Source organism: Haliotis cracherodii, unplaced genomic scaffold, assembly GCF_022045235.1.
Source record: "Haliotis cracherodii isolate W230 unplaced genomic scaffold, xgHalCrac1.p SCAF_10, whole genome shotgun sequence".
NCBI lineage: Eukaryota > Metazoa > Mollusca > Gastropoda > Lepetellida > Haliotidae > Haliotis > Haliotis cracherodii.
This window is the reverse complement of record NW_027266265.1, coordinates 38,780,666-38,800,407: the sequence shown is the minus strand read 5'-3', so window position 1 is coordinate 38,800,407 and position 19,742 is coordinate 38,780,666. Positions and strand designations below refer to the sequence as shown.

Genomic DNA, 19,742 nt, shown 5'->3' with positions numbered 1-19,742 from the left:
CTCTGTCCAAACCTTAGATTAACATATAGTCCATGAAGTCATTTTTACACAAAACAACAATCTCTCTTAATATGTGTTCCTTATGCTGACTTCCTATACGTAGTTGGAATTAATGCACTGGCCTTGATTTTAATTAAATGCAGATATTCCGCCCACAAGATGCAGGACTCTACAAACCTCCTGCTCGAATCTGAGGTTTTGTCGGAATGTCAAATCCGTTTTCGTTTCAGCCAAATGTAGTCCATTGACTTGTTATCAACGCATTCGTGACCAACTCGTGTTATTCCGGGACAAGCCGAATAGCGACTCGTGCCCCTCTCGTTGCCATTTTGGCGACCAGGTTCCGTCTTTGCGCAAACGGGCATACCTAAAACAATTGTCAACTCGTTGCGAAATGGTTCACACATTTTCCCCATATATTATATATATTTCAGAAGCAATTTAAAGCACATCGGGACGTGCGGAATTATACAGTATGATTGAACACATTTAACTGTGCTTAGGGTATATTTTTAGATACAAGACATATGTAAAATCAAAAATTATTTCTGAGGGATTCTTTGACAAAGAACTTGAAATCATACGCGCATCCTGATTGGTTTGTCGTATTTTCGCACATAACATTCATCGATAGGGGGACGAGTCTTCTTGCAGGTGACGGAAAGGGGCGAGTGGTGACGAATGGTTATCAACGCAGTCGCGAGTACACACATGGGCGCACAATTTGAATATCGCATCAACAATGGTGAGAATAATATTATGATTATATTCAGCTGACGCGAATAGTCTTTTATGTAAGACGGTGCATGTTTTTTTAGTGAATTGGAAATTGATGGATACACATAGAAAACACGGAACATTCACTGTAGGTGCACGACATGTATATTCTCGCTCTCACCGAGCTGACAGTTATTCTCCAACCAAAGGACCCAACTGGTCTCTCCTAATATTGAGGGCACGGGTGGTCCAGTCGTCTAAGGCACCGCGATTCGCTGTGCAGAGTTGCGTCCCTTTAGCACGCCAGAAACCTATGATTGTTGGTTCGAATCCCGGTTCGCCCCGATTATGTTTCTAGGTTTGTCAGTACCATACCCGTGCTCGTGGGTTTCACCGAAGTGGTAAACGTCTGAGATCACTTCGGGCTTCCCTCCCTGACACGCCGTGATAAAGCTGGAATAATGTTAAAAGTGGCGTTAAACCCACCTCACTCACTCACTGTTGTTGTCTTTCAATTATTTCAATTCCACGCTTTCAATTATTGTAATTTCACGAGTGGATCACTGCAGTATATCCCTGCATTCACATACTTACAGGTACATGGCTGTCTTGAGTAACTAGTGAGTACATTATTATGCCTTATGTTGGTTCCAAATCATTACGGGGAGGTATTGTAGCCTAGTGGTCAAACGTTCGTTTGTCACTTCGTAGGCCGGGTTCGATTCCAATCATGGGTACAATATGTGAAACCCATTTCTATGTTCCCCTGCCGGAATATTGCTGGAATATTGCCAAAAGCGGCGTAAAACTATATTCACTTACCCACTCCAAATCATCACGAAGGGGGCCAAATTAATTCTCAAGCCGGGGCAACTTGCATCGCATGAAAAGCCCCACATGTCTAGTAGAAGTCCACACTCTATAGCTATTTAAGCTTTTCATGGTTGGACAGACAGTTGGAATGTTGAAGTACACCAATTTGAGCCATCTGCCTTTCGTATATCTCTTATCGGTAATTGGGTAGTGGAGAGTTCAGTTTGTTTTCGAACATCTACCTCCTCACCGTTGTATAGGAACAGCAAGGAGACACTCTCTCTCCGTGTCTCTTCTTTATACAGGTGCGAGAATACACAGGAATGTGATGATGTACGAGTCTTCACATTACTTACCCTCTCGTGTTTAGGGTCATCTCCTGAAGGTTTAACATGGATCATAGACTCCATCTTTGGAATGCCATTGAGAAAAAAATGTCATGCATACTGAACACATCCATTTGGAGCTGGTAATTAGAGCCTGTGAACTTTATGGCAACATTAAGAATACAGATTAAGCAGCAGATGTTGTTGTACGACTGAACCATTCAATATCTTCACTCGACCTGGCATCTTCAATATGCTAAAGTGAGTAAGATTGTCGCCTTTACATTTAGTACCAGTGAAGATCAGGGTTAGAATTGGTATTCATCAACCCATGATTGCTCTAAGAGATAACTATGCTTGTCGTTAGAGGCGTCTAACCGGGTCGGGTGGTCAATCTCCTCACTTGGTTTATGCATGTCATCGTATCCCAATTGCTTGTATCAATGCTCAATGACTGCATTGTATGGACAGACTCGATTATTTACAGACCGCCGTCGTATGGCTAGAATATTGTTGAATCCTTCGTTGAACAACAAACAATTAAACAAACAAAAGCATGTACATTTAGACTCTTGAATAAATAGAGTAGAGCCAGCTATCGTCCAGCGAGACTTAAGGTATTGGTTCATTACGTTACAGGCGGCACGGCTGGCTCAGTGGGAAAAGACTTCACTTTGTCATGCAGAGTCGTGTCCCTTAGCTTTGCCAGGATCGTGTGGTGATGGGTTTCGGATCTCCATTTCTCTCTGCTTATGATACTTGATTTCTCATCAGACCCGTCTGTAGGGTAACAGCGAAGTGGTAAACGTCTACGGCCTGCGTCCCTTTAAATCCACCAACATGGGCGTGTCTTTCTGAATTACCCCAAAGTAGTGTTGATACCAGGTGTCACTTCTGTCAACATGAATCAGTCTCAATGCGGTCATGAGCGATTGATTCTTTGTAGGCCTTACTAAGTAGGGTCTTAAAGCAGTAGTAGATGCTTATCATCGACAAGTCATATCTAAGATTATGTTCATGTAAATATCGCCTCCCGGGGAGAGATCAACTTCAACCCTTTCTAATCTCACTAATTGTCGATGGTTTATAGCTCGGCACACCACTGGGAGTATCTGGGGTGGTTTATATGCACGTATTAACACTTACTGTAATCATATATTGTAATAATCTAATGAAAGTCGCGAGTATGTGTGATGAGACCCTACTGTTTTACTTGTCTGGTGATAAATGTGGCCACTTTATTTTCATTTTCGCCTTCAGAACACTTCATTTGAGAATGCGCTTCTGATGGCTATCAATCTAGTCTATCTATCTGGTCTTTTTGAAAAAAGGTACTTCTTGTACGCGACTTGATCGTCTCTTGCCCGGAGACCGGAAGGTCGGAGGTTCGATCCCCTGCCGCGTCATACCAAAAGATGTTAAAAAGCTCTCAGCATTAAGGCGCTTAAACAAGGACTGGTCGGCTGAAGTCAGTATACTGTGTCTGAGTGGGGTATTCATGTTAAACTGTTGCATGGTATCTCAGTGGGCTGGTACTATATAATCGGCATTAGTCCGGACTAGTACCCCCCCCCCCCCCCCCCCCCCCCCCACACACACACACACACACCCACACACCCACACACGTGTATGCACGTCGCTATGTAAGTACAATCATCTTGAGCGCAACGTTAAACCCCCCTTCATCTCGCCTCACCTCACCTTGTGTGCCATTTGCATATAATGTGCCCAGTGCCCACACCTAGCATATAATAACAGTCGTGGTTTTTAAAGATCAGGGATTATTGTCTTGAAATACCTACGCAAATAATACACCGTTTCTTAATGAGACCCTAAACGACTCTGTAGCCGATGGAGATGTTTGACGGGTATTGATGGACCAATCAGCAAACAGTGTCCGACATTGGTGTGTATTCCTCCGCGCCCAATCACACCGCTGTTATCCTCCCTTTGCCACGAATTGCTCCACTCCGATTGTGATGGAGTTTTGTGATTAACTCAGCCCCCTCTGTAAATTTGCTCTTCTCCTGCCCAGCACTATCACGAAGCCGCAAGAGTTGATAAGACGCCAAGATTCGATTGTGTGGGTGACCCGGATGATTGTGTCGTCTGCTGAAAGGGCACGTTATGTGATGGGGAGAATACAGTTGCCCGGATGTAAAAATAGATGAGTTGATCAAGAATCACGTCGTCATGTCTCACCATTGATCTCAACACTTGTCTTTCATACTGACATCAGTAATCAGATACAATGATTGCCAGAGACACATCGGCGGCCATTTTGGATTTTAGGGATCGGTTCAATACAGCCAATAATTGAACCCAATCCTACTTTTTCCGAATTTTAGTGGTTCCATATTTCTTGGTGGTCTTCACTCAAGGCTAGTTCGTCACGTGGGTGGAAGGCTGACAGGAACGGATATTACGACAATGCCACTAAATTGATTCCAGAACAAAAACTCGTGATTGGAAAAAGGTAAATGGAGTACCACAAAAACGTACGTGACGAACTTTGCCCTCACTGTCCAACACACAATGTTTTTTAGCGTATGCAAAAACGTAGGGCGACATTGTTATAATGCCACGGCTGATTTTATTATTAATTCTGATAGAATTCTCAGCAATCATGTGTTGGCATTTGGACAGCACGGAGGTGTTGAATATTTCATTAGCAACCCGTTCGTTCGATCACAAGTGTTGGACAAGCCATCTTGCGCCAACCACGTTGCTACCGACATGAGGCACTATATCCTGTGGCGGATTGACACACCGACACTTTACAGCCTCCAGAGAGAATCAACCTTTGCAACTCCTCAAAATAAATGAGTTTTCAAATTGATTTGGCGATTTTACTAACGGCAGTGTTTCAATAAGGAGAAGGCTCCCCTCTTGTTGGTGATAATAACATCCCGATCGGCCTGATTTCCTCCATAACAACCAGAATCTCGTACCTGACGGGAGACTACGTGATTGACGTATTGGAACAAGGTGTGAAGTGGCAATACCACTGCGGGCTAGAAGATGTTAGCTCAAACTTGTCCCAGTAACCCAAAGATGCACAGAATAACGCGCATACGTACGCTAGTCAAGACAGATTTCGCACGTTCACGTGTACACAATAAGCGTGGGTGAGTGAGTGTGATGTTCCGCCACTTCTACCAAAATATCAGCAATGTCACGGTGGGGAGCACCAGAAATGGGCTTCACACATTGTGCATATGTGGGGATTCGAACATGGATTCTCGGCATGACGAGCGAACGCTTAACCACTAACCCCCCCCCCCCCCCCCTGCAGACTCTATGAGTTTGGTGATGTAGACTCCAATCCATGCATGTCAATCTTAACAAAAAATACTCAGTATATCTTAATGTAATTACCCTCACGTCGAACGTCAGTTTTCTTATGATTGTGATTGATTCTTAAGTCTTCAGACGTTATTAGTATATTTGTAGCTGTGGCTTTTCCCCTTTTTTGTATTGGACGTTTTTACAATGCTTCTTTGTTGTTTTGCTTGTTGTATTTGTCTGAGGGGGCATGGGTGGCCCAGACGTCTGAGGCATCGCACTTCGTTATGATGCATCACTTCGGGCTTTCCTCCGACAACAAACGTGACACGCGACGTTAAACCCCATTTCACCTCACCTCACCTCACTATTTGTCTGATCATCTGTTATGATCTGGGTATCAGACTGGAGGACGATGTATTACTTTATACGAAATGCTTGAGATATGTTTCATTCTAATTTAGGCTTCCATCGAAAGTTACAGACTGGTGTCAAGATTATACTTGAATGATTGTGGATGTCACACTTTGAAGAGAGCACGGGTAATGCAGTGGTCGCGCCCCGCAATTTGCCGTATTGCTTCTCTTGGGCATGCCACTAACCCATGATTGCGGGTTCGAATGCCAGACAGGGTTTGTCAGCGCCATACCCGTGTTCATGGGGTTTTACCAAAGTGTCGAATTACTTAGACCCTGCATCACTTCGAGCTTTCCAAACCCTCGAAATTGACTCCCTGTGATGTTACTGAAATAGAAGTCAAAGTGGCTTTAACTGATTGTTCTTTGGCGATGACGTTATATATTCAAACCTCACTCACTCAGATGAAGAAGAAGATTATGATGATGATGATGATGATGATGATGATGATGATGATGATGATGAAAACCTTCTTAGGGTTCCGGAATCCTGTCTATATAAATATTGCCCCATTCACGTGGATCTCAATGCATATATGTGTAAATTTGCATACGTCCACACTTAAGTGTCACGTCAACGTGTTTATTCGTGTGTATATATACACCAGGAGCAAATTTGCACTGTAGGTATAATGTTGTCATTTGAACATGTGTGCCCACGCCAGAGGATGATCTGATTAATATATCTGTTGACACCAAACACACTGGCAACACTTTTGTATTCCGCAGTTCACGCTATTCAGTGTACAGCAATACCAACTTGTATGCGAACATTCAGACCTGGGCGAACAATGTTTCCTTTGGGTTTCAAAGAGTCAAAAGTTGTGTACAAATTTATTCAAATACATGTTGGGTCATGAAAGGATTTTTGCAAGGTAACTCTCTTCTCATTCGACGTTGATTGGAAAACAACCTTGTCATGTTGAAAGTCGTGAAGGGATGAATATGTGTGCCTTACGCCATTCACATACCTTATTTACAAAGCTGAGTTAATTTTCACGTGAACGCATAGTCAATTTACTTATACACTCCTATGTATAGTTACTCATTGCAAAATTACTTACGTGAGTAAATGTTATGCATGTGAACAGGGTATAATATAAGTTCGGCGATGAAGTTTCATGCACATGTTCACGATGGATGGAATCTGTCGCTTTGCAAAGGGACTTCTTTATTGTAGTAGTAGTAGTAGTAGTAGTAGTAGTAGTTGTGGGGGCACGGGTGGCCCAGTCGTCTAAGGCGCCCCAATTCGCTGTGCAGAGTTGCGTCCCTTGGGCACGCCAGAAACCTATAATTGTGGGTTCGAATCCCGGTGCGCCCCGATTATGTTTTTAGGTTTGTCAGCACCATACCCGTGCTCGTGGGTTTCACCAAAGTGGTGACCTGCATCTTTTGGGGCTTTCCTCCAACATTAAGCTGACACGCCGCGATATAACTGGAATACTGTTAAAAGCGGCGTTAAATCCAACTCACTCACTCAGTAATAGTATGATCATTTTTATTCTCATTATTATTCTCATTATTGCCACGCTATGGTACACATGTGCTTCTTCAGTAACAATAGTAATAACTCGATACAAACAGGTATTCTTCGTACACTAGTTGATCCCCACGGTGACGTGTAAGTCGGCGACGTCTATGTGGGTAGTATGCGGATGAGACATCTGAAACAAGAGCGGCAACAAATGGCCAATTTCGATTATCTCAAGTGAATAATGCACACGTTATCACGGTGTTATTTCCTATGCTAACATGCCTGTCGTCGCTGATGTTGCACAGCTGCGAGGTGAACTAATTCAATACGGCAGCTCTGTTGACATTTCTATTGTGTGTAACGACTACGCAAAGTGGTTTTCCTATAAACTGAAATCACATTGAAATGACAGCTAACAACGGTAACATCGGCTCCTGCAGCAGTATAGATAAGGGTGCTAACAGCTGACATGTCGTTATATCAACACGTTAACATGCCGGCATAGTTTCAAAGAAACTACAAATGAATACGGATGCACGTGTGGCCAAGTCGTCTAAGGCGCCGCAATTCGCTGTGCAGAGTTGCGTCCCTTGGACACGCTAAAAACCTGTGATCGAATCCCAGTTCGCCCCGATTTTGATTTCAGGTTTGTCAGCCCCACACCCGTGTTCGTGGGTTTCACCAAAGTGGTAAACGTCTGAGACCTGCATCACTTTGGGCTTTCCTCCAAAAAACTGACAGGTCCTCATATAACAGGAATACTGTTCACAGCGGCGTTTATCTCAACTCACTCGCACATGAATATGCTCATGTCTTTACAAACTGAATAGGCTTTTTTGTATCGTTTGGCTTTTCGTCGAAAGTACACCCCTTCCTGTCTTGGGTTACCCGACGTACTATAAGCAAGTATTGAAGTAACCTCCAAACCTTAATCTATCCTCGAAAACAGTGGTTTCATGCTGGACGAACGTGTCGTCACTAACGAGTGATCCCCCTTTACCCAAGGACGAAGGAAAGTGCACATGCGCACAACTGCATATGTGTCAAGGTTCAACTCCATGTCAAATCCACAACTGAATCACAGATATTTGTTTTCACATCTAGGTTTGATATTAAGCATATGTTTGTTATGACTGTAGCGCGTGCGGCACCACGTGGTCTTCCCTTTATTCCGTCTGTCGTCTGGATTGTGTTAAACTGCAGATTTGATGGGACAGGGAGCGTTAACTCGGTCCAAACAGTATTCATGAAAAAGACAGGTTGAATGCATTTGTGGAGATTATGATCTTCCATTTCGACGTATTTTATTTTATTTGGGTTTAATATGGCATATATTTTAATAAACTGTCATTTAATTTAAAACTATGGAACCAGAAAAGCATTCAAAAAATGTCGATTGCAATTCAAATTTAATAATCCGATACTGTATGTTTACATCAACTTGCGTGGCGAGTGTAAGTTGAAATATTCCACATTGCCGGCACCGTGATATAGCTGAAATATTTTTCAAAAGAGACGTTAGACCCACACAACATTCCGAAAATGACCGAACATGAGATTGTTTTTTATAACTGCGATTTTAGACGACTTATTAATAGATATTGTGATGTAATCGATGACAGTGCAGCAATTGCGGAGAGCAGCAAGTGTACTTTTCAGGCGGGGTTTTATCATCACGCAGAGACATTTATTAATTGGGTATTGATTAACTTGCCCCGCACTCTGTGAATAATGGAGTCACTTGACTTCGTATGATTTATCTGCGCTTAATGAAAATATATTCGTGGGGAGTATATTTTATGAATGTGTGGTCCTTGTTTATTAGATATGATGAAGGATATATGAGATATTACATTACAAAATGGAACAGTCTCCCAAGATGCTACATGAACTGTTAAGCTCCGTGTATTTCGCCAGGTGTATCAGATCACCATCGGCAACATTCGTGTCTTTCCGTAACTGCAAGATGGTCATTGAGTGTACTTATTCACATAAAGAGCCTTGTGTAATGCAATATTGGCCCTGACACTGTATTTAATACCTAAACATTTTGATCACAGACACAGTACTTACTTTAACAGACCTGGAACGTTTGATGCCTCTCAGGGCGTGGACCAAAAACATTATAGATATACATGTACGTTTATGTCTCGAGACAATGAAGCTAGAGCCATATTCTCGAGCCCCGGTATTATTACTCCGTGGTAATCATCGTTATTTTGATGAGAAAAAAACATATTTGGGTTATGATGAGGTGATTTGAAAGACATTTGAAGTGTATTAAGTCTGGCGCTGTGTATTTGTAATCATTAAACGATAACTCTGTGATATTGTTCGTGGTGGTTCTCCTTGATGTTTGTCTAATGATACTCCTTGCGACAACAATAGTAATCATTGGTCTTTATATTTACTTAGTCCAGACAGTGTCGCAAATAATATCACAAAAGTCATTTGGCATCAATTTATTCTCCTTAGCTTTGGAATGTTTTGTAAAGAACAAACATATTACCAAAGCCCTATGGAACAATTTTAAAATATTTCAAATGCCAATTCGTTGAAGAGAAAACCAGAGTATTGCAGAGTAACAGTGTAGATAATGAGATGAAAGATGCACCGACGCAGATAATAAATCGTTTTCGAATTGTATTTGTCTGTTCAAAAACACATCTTTAAAAAAAAATCTTTAAATTTAGTTTCCAATTTCCTACGTGCTACCTCTTTCACTGAACGATAGCCTTGTTAGTAAAACATTTGAATTCAACATGCTACGCTTTAATCACTTCCACCAACTGCATGAGGATCTGTACTATCCTAGGAATATTGTCAATGCGCACTTCTCATGCAGATCTTGTGAACAGCAAATGTTATTGCGGTTGGTTCAGCGTCTTGCCTGCTATCGATTTGAAGATTAATAATTCACATTTGTCCAAATGAACGTTTTTTATAACATCGAGTGTATGAATCAGCAACTGCTGGTGGCATAGCGATAAACTCTCAGCAGCGCGCGTGGAACCGTGTTCGGAGATTAGAAATCAGCCAATCATGGCTTGTTTTACATCAAGACAAGAACAAATTAGCTTGTTAAATGATTGATTGCGTGGGGAAAGAAGCGTTGAGTCTCCGTAACAGTAGGAACACGTGTTGACAATCACCGCCTGACTGAAACACGTCTTCAAGTTATACTTTCTAACTGCCCTAATGACATGTAATTAACCAGGGCCATTCCAGTGTGACCTTGTTCAAACAAAGCGATATACTACAATACTACAAACTAATCTTTTGAGAATTTCCAGATTATTATTTTTCAGCCATGTGTAATAGACTCTGGTAAATTGTGCTCCTTTACTTCATCTGTCAACACATATTAGAATGTTTTCTCTAGTTGCGTGATGGGTACCGCGGGGAATTTGCCAACTGATCTTTGATTGTGATTATTTTGCTTATTTAAATACCGGCTGTGTTAAAATCCCAAACTTGTTTCAAATGTAATAGTTCTGTGTCTGTTTGTTTTGGGTGTATCTTTTAAAAAAACTGTGGTCTAGGTGTAGAGCTTCCGCCCGGAGAGCGTAACGTCCTGGGTTCGATCCCCGCCCGCGTCATACCAAAAGATGTTAAAAGATGGTACTTGTAGTTACCCTGTCTGGCGCTCGGGGGCTAAAACAAGGACTGGTCGGCTCGGAGTCAGTATACTGTGTCTGAGTGGGGTATTTATGTTAAACTGCGGCATGGTATCTCAGTGAGGACTCAATCCGGACCAGTACAAGCAGCCACACACACGTGCATGCACGTCGCTATATAAGTGCAATAATCCCAATTTTACCTCACCTTTTAAATACATACTATGTCAACGGCAGAGAATAACTAGTCTCTGTCACTATAACTAGTCACTATCCACGGAAACAGATTCCATTGGGCGCATTATTCGAAATAGACATCGGCCTGTAGCCCCGAGTCTGACAGATTTCTTCTCGGGCGGATAGTTTTATATTTCAGCATGCCCTTACGGCCTGCAGTTTATTTAGTAATTATGTATTAAGCATTATGTAAGTAATGTGATAAGCAACTTTCATATTCATAACAGTAGGATTAGACCTTTCAAATGGCGTTTGACATGTTGTACCAAAGATGTTTTACAAACTGATAAATTACTTGATAAATGTAGTCTTCATCTATCACCCCCGCGTCTCTTGGAACTCAGTGTGATAACAGTAAAAAACTTCTGGTTGAGTGGTTATGTTTGGTATTTTATGTAGCAAGAGTATGTCTCTCTGCTTCAGCTAAAATGTTTGGGCCTACAGTTTTTTTTCCACTGGGACTACAGTATTTTAAATGTGCTGTACCGTATAAAGGCTCTCAGTTTGCTCTGCTGAGTTTCAGACACTGATTTGGCGTAAAAGTAAACAGTGGTGGAACGTCTATGAATAGAAATAGAGAATCACACCCGAGTGTCTTTTGATATCAAATATGTCAACACGAGTTGATAAAAGGAGAGGAGTTTTACCACTTTTATCAACTCGTGTTGATATATTTGATATCGAAAGATACGAGGGTGAGATTTTGTTTATCACAACATCATTGTTCAAATTTTTTTTTCAGTTTGTAGACAGTAATAAGCAGTGATAAGTGTAAAAAGTACTGCTAACAGCTTCGGTAGCAGAGCCATAAGTGATGTCATTTGATTGTGACGTCATGGTAACCAATGTTATCGCTTGATCTCAACCTGTGGGAAGCAGTTTTGGATGATAAATTAGTGATGTCAACAGGTGTTCGCGAAAAGGGTTGACATATCCTGCCCCCCAAAAAATTGGGACGGACTGTTTGACCCCTACTAAAATGAAGTGTAGATATCTGGCTATAAAGCATCATTTCCATTAATCATATTATTAAAATGCTTACAGTGTATTACACGTCACAACTGACACTTTGTTATGGAGATTGTCATGCGTAGAACCAGTCCTAGAGTTACGCATGTAAATAATTATTAATAATATCCCTTTCTGTCAAGTTTGAAACGAAACCATGAAAAAATCATTGAATAAATTCCTATACAAAAACAAATCGTATTCATGATACATGGATTTTATTTCAGTTCAAATTGTCCATGTGTGATATTAAAATCGCTGCCATAGAAACAGTTCGACATTCCGAGTGATGTTGCCTCTGTAGAAAACATCAAAGATGCATCATAGAATTGTATCCTTGATCCGGGCAAGCATGGAGTAAAGAGATGCCCTAATCATGCAGGTTAAATATTTCGTCGACAGAACAACGATGATTTAGGTGAAATCACTACCATCAATGTGGAGAGGAATAAAACTGATATATTTGTTTAACTCTTCAATTTGTTACGCGTGTTTGGATCGATTACACACATGTGAAATTATTTCCAAAGATGTGGTGGAGACAGCAAGACTGTTCAGTCACATCTACGCTTCAGTATTAACATGCAGACAAAGAACAATTTGTAGAAACGTCCCCTCCTCCGCGCCCTGCTGAGTCAGTAGGATTGATAGGCCTGTAATGATTTCCAAATATGAAAAGGCAGAGCAAGTGACAGTTGTTTGTTCAGCCGTTGGCGGAAAAAGACGCCTTCAGCGCTGGTTGAAGTCAATTAAAACTCTGGGTTATGTATACTGATAGTAAAATGTAAGGGAACACATTTCAGTGTTGTCTAGCTCTTGTTGTTCATTTTACGCCTCACTCCACGATATTCCAGCTAAATAATCAATTGACATCATCAGGATCTAATAACGATGACATGTATCAACCAAGTCAGCGGGTCTGTGTAGTACCTGGTCAACCTTCAGGTGAACCCGTTGTGCTATTACTGGAATTATGCTAAAGGCGGCGTTGAACCTCGAGGATAAAACGAGGACTGGTCGACACGCGTGCACACAAACACACACACACAAGCACACATTCAAGCACCACCAACACAAACACTCAAACAGCATACACACACACAAACATCACACACATACACGCACAGACGCCACACATAAACACCACACACACAAAAAAAACACCGCGCGCACACACACACATGCCCTTACACACACACACTCGTTACAAACACACACACGCCCTTACACATACCACACAAACACCGCACGAACGCTCAAACACACACACACAAGCACCACACAGACAAACACCGCACACACACAAACACCGCACACATACACAAACACCGCACAAACACACATACGCCACACGCACAAAATACACACCAGACATAAACAACACACAACAGTCACACTCACACATGCCCTTTACAAACACACACACACACACAGACCACAAACACTGCACGAACGCTCAAACACCACACACACACACCCTTCACACACACCACACAAACAACACACCAGTCTCTCTCTCTCTCTCACACACACACACATATATATGTGTGTGTGTGTGTGTGTGTGTGTATATATATATATATATATATATATATATATATATATATATATATATATATATATATAATGTGGGGCGCGGGCCTCATGTTCATGAAACTGTGATCGGATTGTTTACATGGACGCCATGGCTGGTGTTTAGTCAAATGCCGTTTCGATCCATTAGCCGCACATTAGTGCAGCAATCAAGGTGAAACTTGATCTGTAGGATGTACATGGCATAGGTTAAATTTCAATGTTTGGTTTACTTGTCATTAATTTTGACCTTTCACCCCCCTAGAATCGCGTGACATCGATTTAATTGGCTGCACAGTTATGTGTGACCTGGCAGATTGGGTCAGCGTACTGGATAGCGTGGATGTTGTTCGTGCTATCGACCACTGGTTTGCCTGGCCGAGACTAGATTGTTTACAGGCTGGCGCGACATTTCTGACTATTGCTGACGGTGGAGTGAAACATTTACTCACTCGAGCTAATGTATGTGACGACGCAAGTTTTGTGTACGTGACTACATAGGGTATTACCAACACCAGTAGCCTCCCTGTCGTATTAGCTGATGTAATAGTCTGAATATACATGCATACACGTGAGCTGGAATTAATTTTCCTAGGTGTGTCAAATGATTTGCAGACACGCATCTTCACGTGTTGTGCGTGACGTGCCACGTGACCAAGTAACGGCCAGACACCATTCCTATTCTCATTAAACATTAACTGACCATGCAGGCCACGTGGTCACTTAAGTCGGTCATTTTTGGATCGCTCCAATTTCTCGTTAATGGTATGTGTTGAGGTAGGTTCTACGTGTATTCTCCTGTTGTCAAGAAGGGGTGGGACGGACAGAGTTTATTTGATTATGAAAACGTGTTTATTGTCAAATTAAAACACTGACAAACGGTGGCATGTATCGAAACTTAAAACAGATCAGAACGCATGCACATTATGGTGTCTGTGGAAGTTCGGTATGCAAGGGGCGGTCGCGTAGCCTAGTGGTTAAAACTACTCGTCATGCCGAAGACACGGGTTCGATTCCCGACATGGGTACAATGTATGACGCCCATTTCTGGTGTCCTCCGCCGTGATATTGCTGGAATACTGCTAAAAGCGGCGTAAAACCATACTCACTCACTCACTTGTTATGCGAAAGAATCTTAATCAAAATACACCTGTGACGTCATTCTATTGTTAAAACGCTCCATTATTTTTTCAGGAATGGAGAGATGTTTGTCAATTATACATTATCTTGAACCACCATTTTGTTGTTAAACATGTGTCGCCAGCATCGTTTGATTTAGGGACGTCTAATTATCGACCTCAGCTCCGACGACACATTACCGTATGGTGTGAAATTAAGTATTAAAAATTGGCATAAATTCACATAATCCTGAAAAGCTTTAAAATATTATGTATATAATGTATATAATGAATTTTAAATATGCTCGTATATCACCGGCAATATCACCAGTCTCCATCCCACCACCCGCAAATCACCAGCAGCAACATCCCCTACCCAATGTATCCGTACCACCTTCACAGACCAATACCACCTCCACCGACCAATACCACCTCCACAGACCAATACCGACTCCACAGACCAATACCACCTCCACAGACCAATACCACCTCCACATACCACCTCCACAGACCAATACCAACTCCACAGACCAATACCACATCCACAGACCAATACCACCTCCACATACCACCTCCACAGACCAATACCACCTCCACAGACCAATACCAACCCCACAGACCAATACCACCTCCACATACCACCCCCACAGACCAATACCACATCCACAGACCAATAAAACATCTACAGACCAATACCACACACACAGACCAATACCTCCCCCACAGACCAATACCACCTCCACAGACCAATACCACCTCCACAGACCAATACAGGCTCCACGCCACAAGCGTCCCAAAGTCGAAGCGTTTTCCGTCAGTCACTTTGTGCCGACTTTTCATGGCCACGTTTCGCACCTGTGCGCTAATCACTGTCGCAGAACCCGGAAGTGTGTTGACGTCACTCCGTGCCAATTGTCTCAGATCCTTCTATTTCTAGTCCCACAGTGGTACCCTCACTTCAGCGTGCCCGACCCCAACATTACAGCAAGGAAATATCCAGTTGGGGTGGGATATGGTTTTCTAAAATAACGTATTGCAGTGTGTGTCATTGTGCATTGAAAATGACCTGACATGTGTACATGCAATTGTCAAAAGTCATTAGTAACGTATGAGGGGCAGTCGGGTAGCCCAGTGGTTAAAGCGTTCGCTCGTCACGCCGAAGACCCGGGTTCGATTCCCGAAATGGGTACAATGTGTGAAGCCCATTTCTGGTGTCCCCCGCAATGATATTGCTGGAACATGCTAAAGGCAGCGTAAAACCATACTCACTCACTCACTCCCTCCATCCATGCTACCGTGGTCTAGTAGAGCGTCTAGTGGGGTTCGATCCCCGGCCGCATCATACCAAAAGACGTTCAAAGATGGTAATTGGTGTTACCCTGCCTGGAGCTCGGCATAAAGGGGCTGATATACTGGGACTGGGTGGGTATTCATATTAAACTGCAGCATAGTATCTCAGTGGGCTAGCATTATAACTTCGGTATTAGTCTGGACGAGCACAAGCAGAAACACGCACTCACTCACGCACACACTCACGCACACACACGCGCACGGACGCACTGTGGGTGCAATCGTGTTGAACGCGGCGTTATGGACCCTATTTCACCCCACCATCCATGGTCTCAGGCCGGCTTCAACTACACAGTAAATGTTTCCACCAAGCGGATCGGGGCAGTCCCACACCCAGCCCCGAACCTCAACGTGACCTTGGTCCAATCTGGTCGTCCTCTGACATTCCCACACTGTCACATGCCCTCCCCCCTCCCCTCTCACAAGTCTCAGCAGACGTCAGCCTTCGTCAGTAGTTGGAGCTGACTGCTTGTGTCTCACGCCGATTAGAAGACCAGGCGAATTCGCGGTTTCATTATAATGAACTATAAATAACTCTCGTTTGCCTCGCCTAGAGAACGAACGGACTCACAACACACGTTCCGACAGGTGCGCGTCACTGCGCATGTGCGAACTGCCCATGCGTTGAAATATACAAGCAGCTAGAAGACAGGTGTATTGATGGTTGTGTGTAGCGTTTCTCCAGATTCGAGAGATGTAAGTCTGGTTTATTTGAACGAAGCGACTTCACAGCCACCAAACCTCCCGGTCGGATATACATAAACGTGAATCTACCTGAACAGGTGTGTCATTGAAGTGATGTGCTCGCTACAGTGAGACGGATTTCAGCTTTACCCAGGTAAAAAAATGCCATTTTTTAACATTTCTTTCAAAATTAGACACGAATCATATATGTATCCCGCTGCACTTTCATAGCAACGATGACTTTCGTACGGTAGGACAGGTATGTTGATTTGTCTGGGCGCGCGGACGCCATTCAGTGCAGTAATCCCAGCCAGTGACCACTGAAGTGTGAAAGAAAAACTTGCATTCCTTTAGGTGTGCACGGGACTTGCCATGGTGGCTTAATATAGCGGCTTACAGAACCGAGAGAATTACGGCGCAACTCGTTGAAATCCATATTCAAAGTAGACTGACAGGCACCCTATCTCAGTCAACACAACTCGTCGAGTCTAGCTCTGAAAAAAGTGCAAACGATATCGAAAAAAATCAACGCTGATATTGATTAAACAATAGTCTGCTATATTATGTCGCATAAATCTTACGGTGCCTATATTTTGACAATATATGACAGTCGATTCTGACAATATTTGACAGTCGATTCTTTGTATCGGATGACGCGTGTGTCAATGTATTAGGTATCAATATTTAATTCGCTTTATACTGCCGTATGAATGTCATGAGAAATTTATTGCAGCTTGGTCAAAGATTGTAGGAATAGATGTATAGTATTACCAGGCCATGGCTTGTCGTGTATAGGTAGTGTAGTCACTTGTAACTCAAAGGTCGTGTTCGTCTCTAACATCGTTGGCCATGACCCTGCCTGTGTTATGACAACGTAAAACTAGCGGTCAGTAGGCCTGAGGTTAATGTTTTTGTTTATTGGAATATATTTGCCTGTCCACCAGCTGATTTATATATCGTTTTGCGAGACTGGACTGGGTCCTGACGGCACGTGACACGATGCCACTTTAAGTAGTTTTATTCTCCGTTACGTGAAAGGTAGTCAACACACTTAACAAATATTGATTCAAGGTAAATTCACTGCTTTCATCCAACTGGAAGCATATCCCCTTTCACTGAGCGTACCGTACCCCCTGATGTGTGTGTTGTATAGCCGAGTATATCAGCTGATCTCGCGGAATACAGAGCATTTTCTGGAGAGCGAACGCCCAAACCAAAGACTTTACGAAGCTGAAGGCAAATGCATCACTTTAAGAATGTGTCCATCCCATCTTCTAATTAAACTGACTGATGAGTGGCGAACCGTTATTTGCATAAAGAGTTCATATCGTGCGTGATATATTGGATAATTGCGTGACGAATCAAAGCATATGTCTTATTAATCAGATGGTCATAAAGAGAGGTGGACGTACTGTTCCAATTTTGTTGGGGCGGCCGGGTAGCCTAGTGGTTAAATCGTTCGCTCGTCACGCCAAAGACCCGGGTTCGATTCCCGACATGGGTACAATGTGTGAAGTCCATTTCTGGTGTCCCCTGCCGTGATATTGCTGGAATATTGCTAAAAGCGGCGTTAAACCATACTCACTCACTCAAATTTTGTGGTTTGCATTGAGGCGGGTGTGTTTAAACATGCGTTGATATATCCACGAACTGTGGACGTATACAGTGTACGATATATTATGATTGCAAATATAGACTTTACCGAATGGAACATTATATAGTTTAACCTCGGTAGACACCATTGGAGCGACCAGTTAGAAGCGTCTGCGTGTATGTATACAAATATCAATACTCTATTAATAGAAATTCGTTTATCAGAACCACCTGACTTAGAAGGGCACCTCCGTGGTCTAGTGGCAGAGCGTCCGGCCCGAGAACCGAAGGTCGAGGTTCGATCCCCGGCCGCATCATACCAAAAGACGTTAAAAGATGGTACTTGTTGTAACCCTGCTTGGCGCTCAGCATTAAGGAGCTAAAACAAGGACTGGTCGGTTTGGTATTAATGTTAAAATGCGGCATGGTATCTCAGTGGGCTTGCACTATAAAATCGGCATTAGTCCGAATTCTATTCTCAGCTACCGTGGGAGTATACAACACAACTTGCCTGTTAAGCGCTAGAAGGTTAACAGTCACATTACCATCTCATGCTATCGGGTACCCATTCACTGCCGAATCAACAGAGGCATGTAACCACATGTAACATGTACATCAGTGTTGGGCAGGACCGAAGCCCAGGAATTCCAAAAGGTCAAGCTGAGTCAACCAAATGAAGTGTTGCATTCACAAATGGATTTGTTCGAAACGTGAATTTACGACTCAGATTGTCTTTTGACCAACGGCAAGGAAACACTTACAGTGAACCCTCGTTAATCAGGACACCCTATTCCCAAAATGTATGTATGTGAGTAAGTTGGGTTGACTTTAACCTCGTTTGAACAGCATTCCAGTTATACCACGGTGTGCTTAATGCGAGAGGAGAGCCCGAAGTGATGCATGTCTCGGACGTTTAACATTTTGGTGAAACCCATGAGCACGGGTATGGTGCTGACAAACCTAGAAACATAATAGGGGCTAACCGGGATCCGAACCCACGATCACTTCGGGCTTTCCTCCCACATTAAGCTGACACGTCGTGATATAACTGTAATAATGTTAAAAGCGGCGACTCACTCACTCAGACTCTTCCGGTAGTTGCATGTTTATATTTTTATGTTAGAACACACACGACACCATTGTTTTCCGAGCATGACAGGTAACCGACCTGACGGATCGGACTACGGTAGACTGTATCGAGCGGCCTCCAACGATCTTTAGTTCTATTACCTAATGAGCGCATACTCTGTCGAGGGCGGAGGGAGTCGCATCAATAAAACCACGTTATTGGTCTATCATATTTCGTAATTAATAGAAATTGATGTTTGGTGAGTCCAAGGCACATCACAACATTCATGAACACATTTAGAAATGTACACCTGACAACGGGCAGTAAATAATCTAATCAATGCCTGTAACTATGGCTGGCAATAAATCGGATTTAATATTGAAGCAATGTGGATGTGCGATATGTTTGTTGGCGATGTATCTACATGGGAACACGCTGTCAGCGGCCAAGGGGCACGGGTGGC

The 19,742-nt window shown here is 42.8% G+C and overlaps 1 protein-coding gene across 3 annotated transcripts in view; it reads left to right on the top strand.

Moving 5' to 3' along the window:
• The window catches only part of LOC139454365 (uncharacterized), a 131,512-nt gene that overhangs the window by 21,556 nt on the left and 90,214 nt on the right, over positions 1-19,742 (top strand). The window contains exon 1 of one of the 3 annotated variants that reach the window (XM_071236014.1): positions 16,563-16,771. The exons of the other annotated variants lie outside the window; for them this stretch is intronic. The gene's annotated coding sequence lies outside the window, so the exon portion shown is untranslated. Of the gene's footprint in view, positions 1-16,562; positions 16,772-19,742 lie in introns of those variants that run through there. 3 annotated transcript variants of the gene reach the window in all.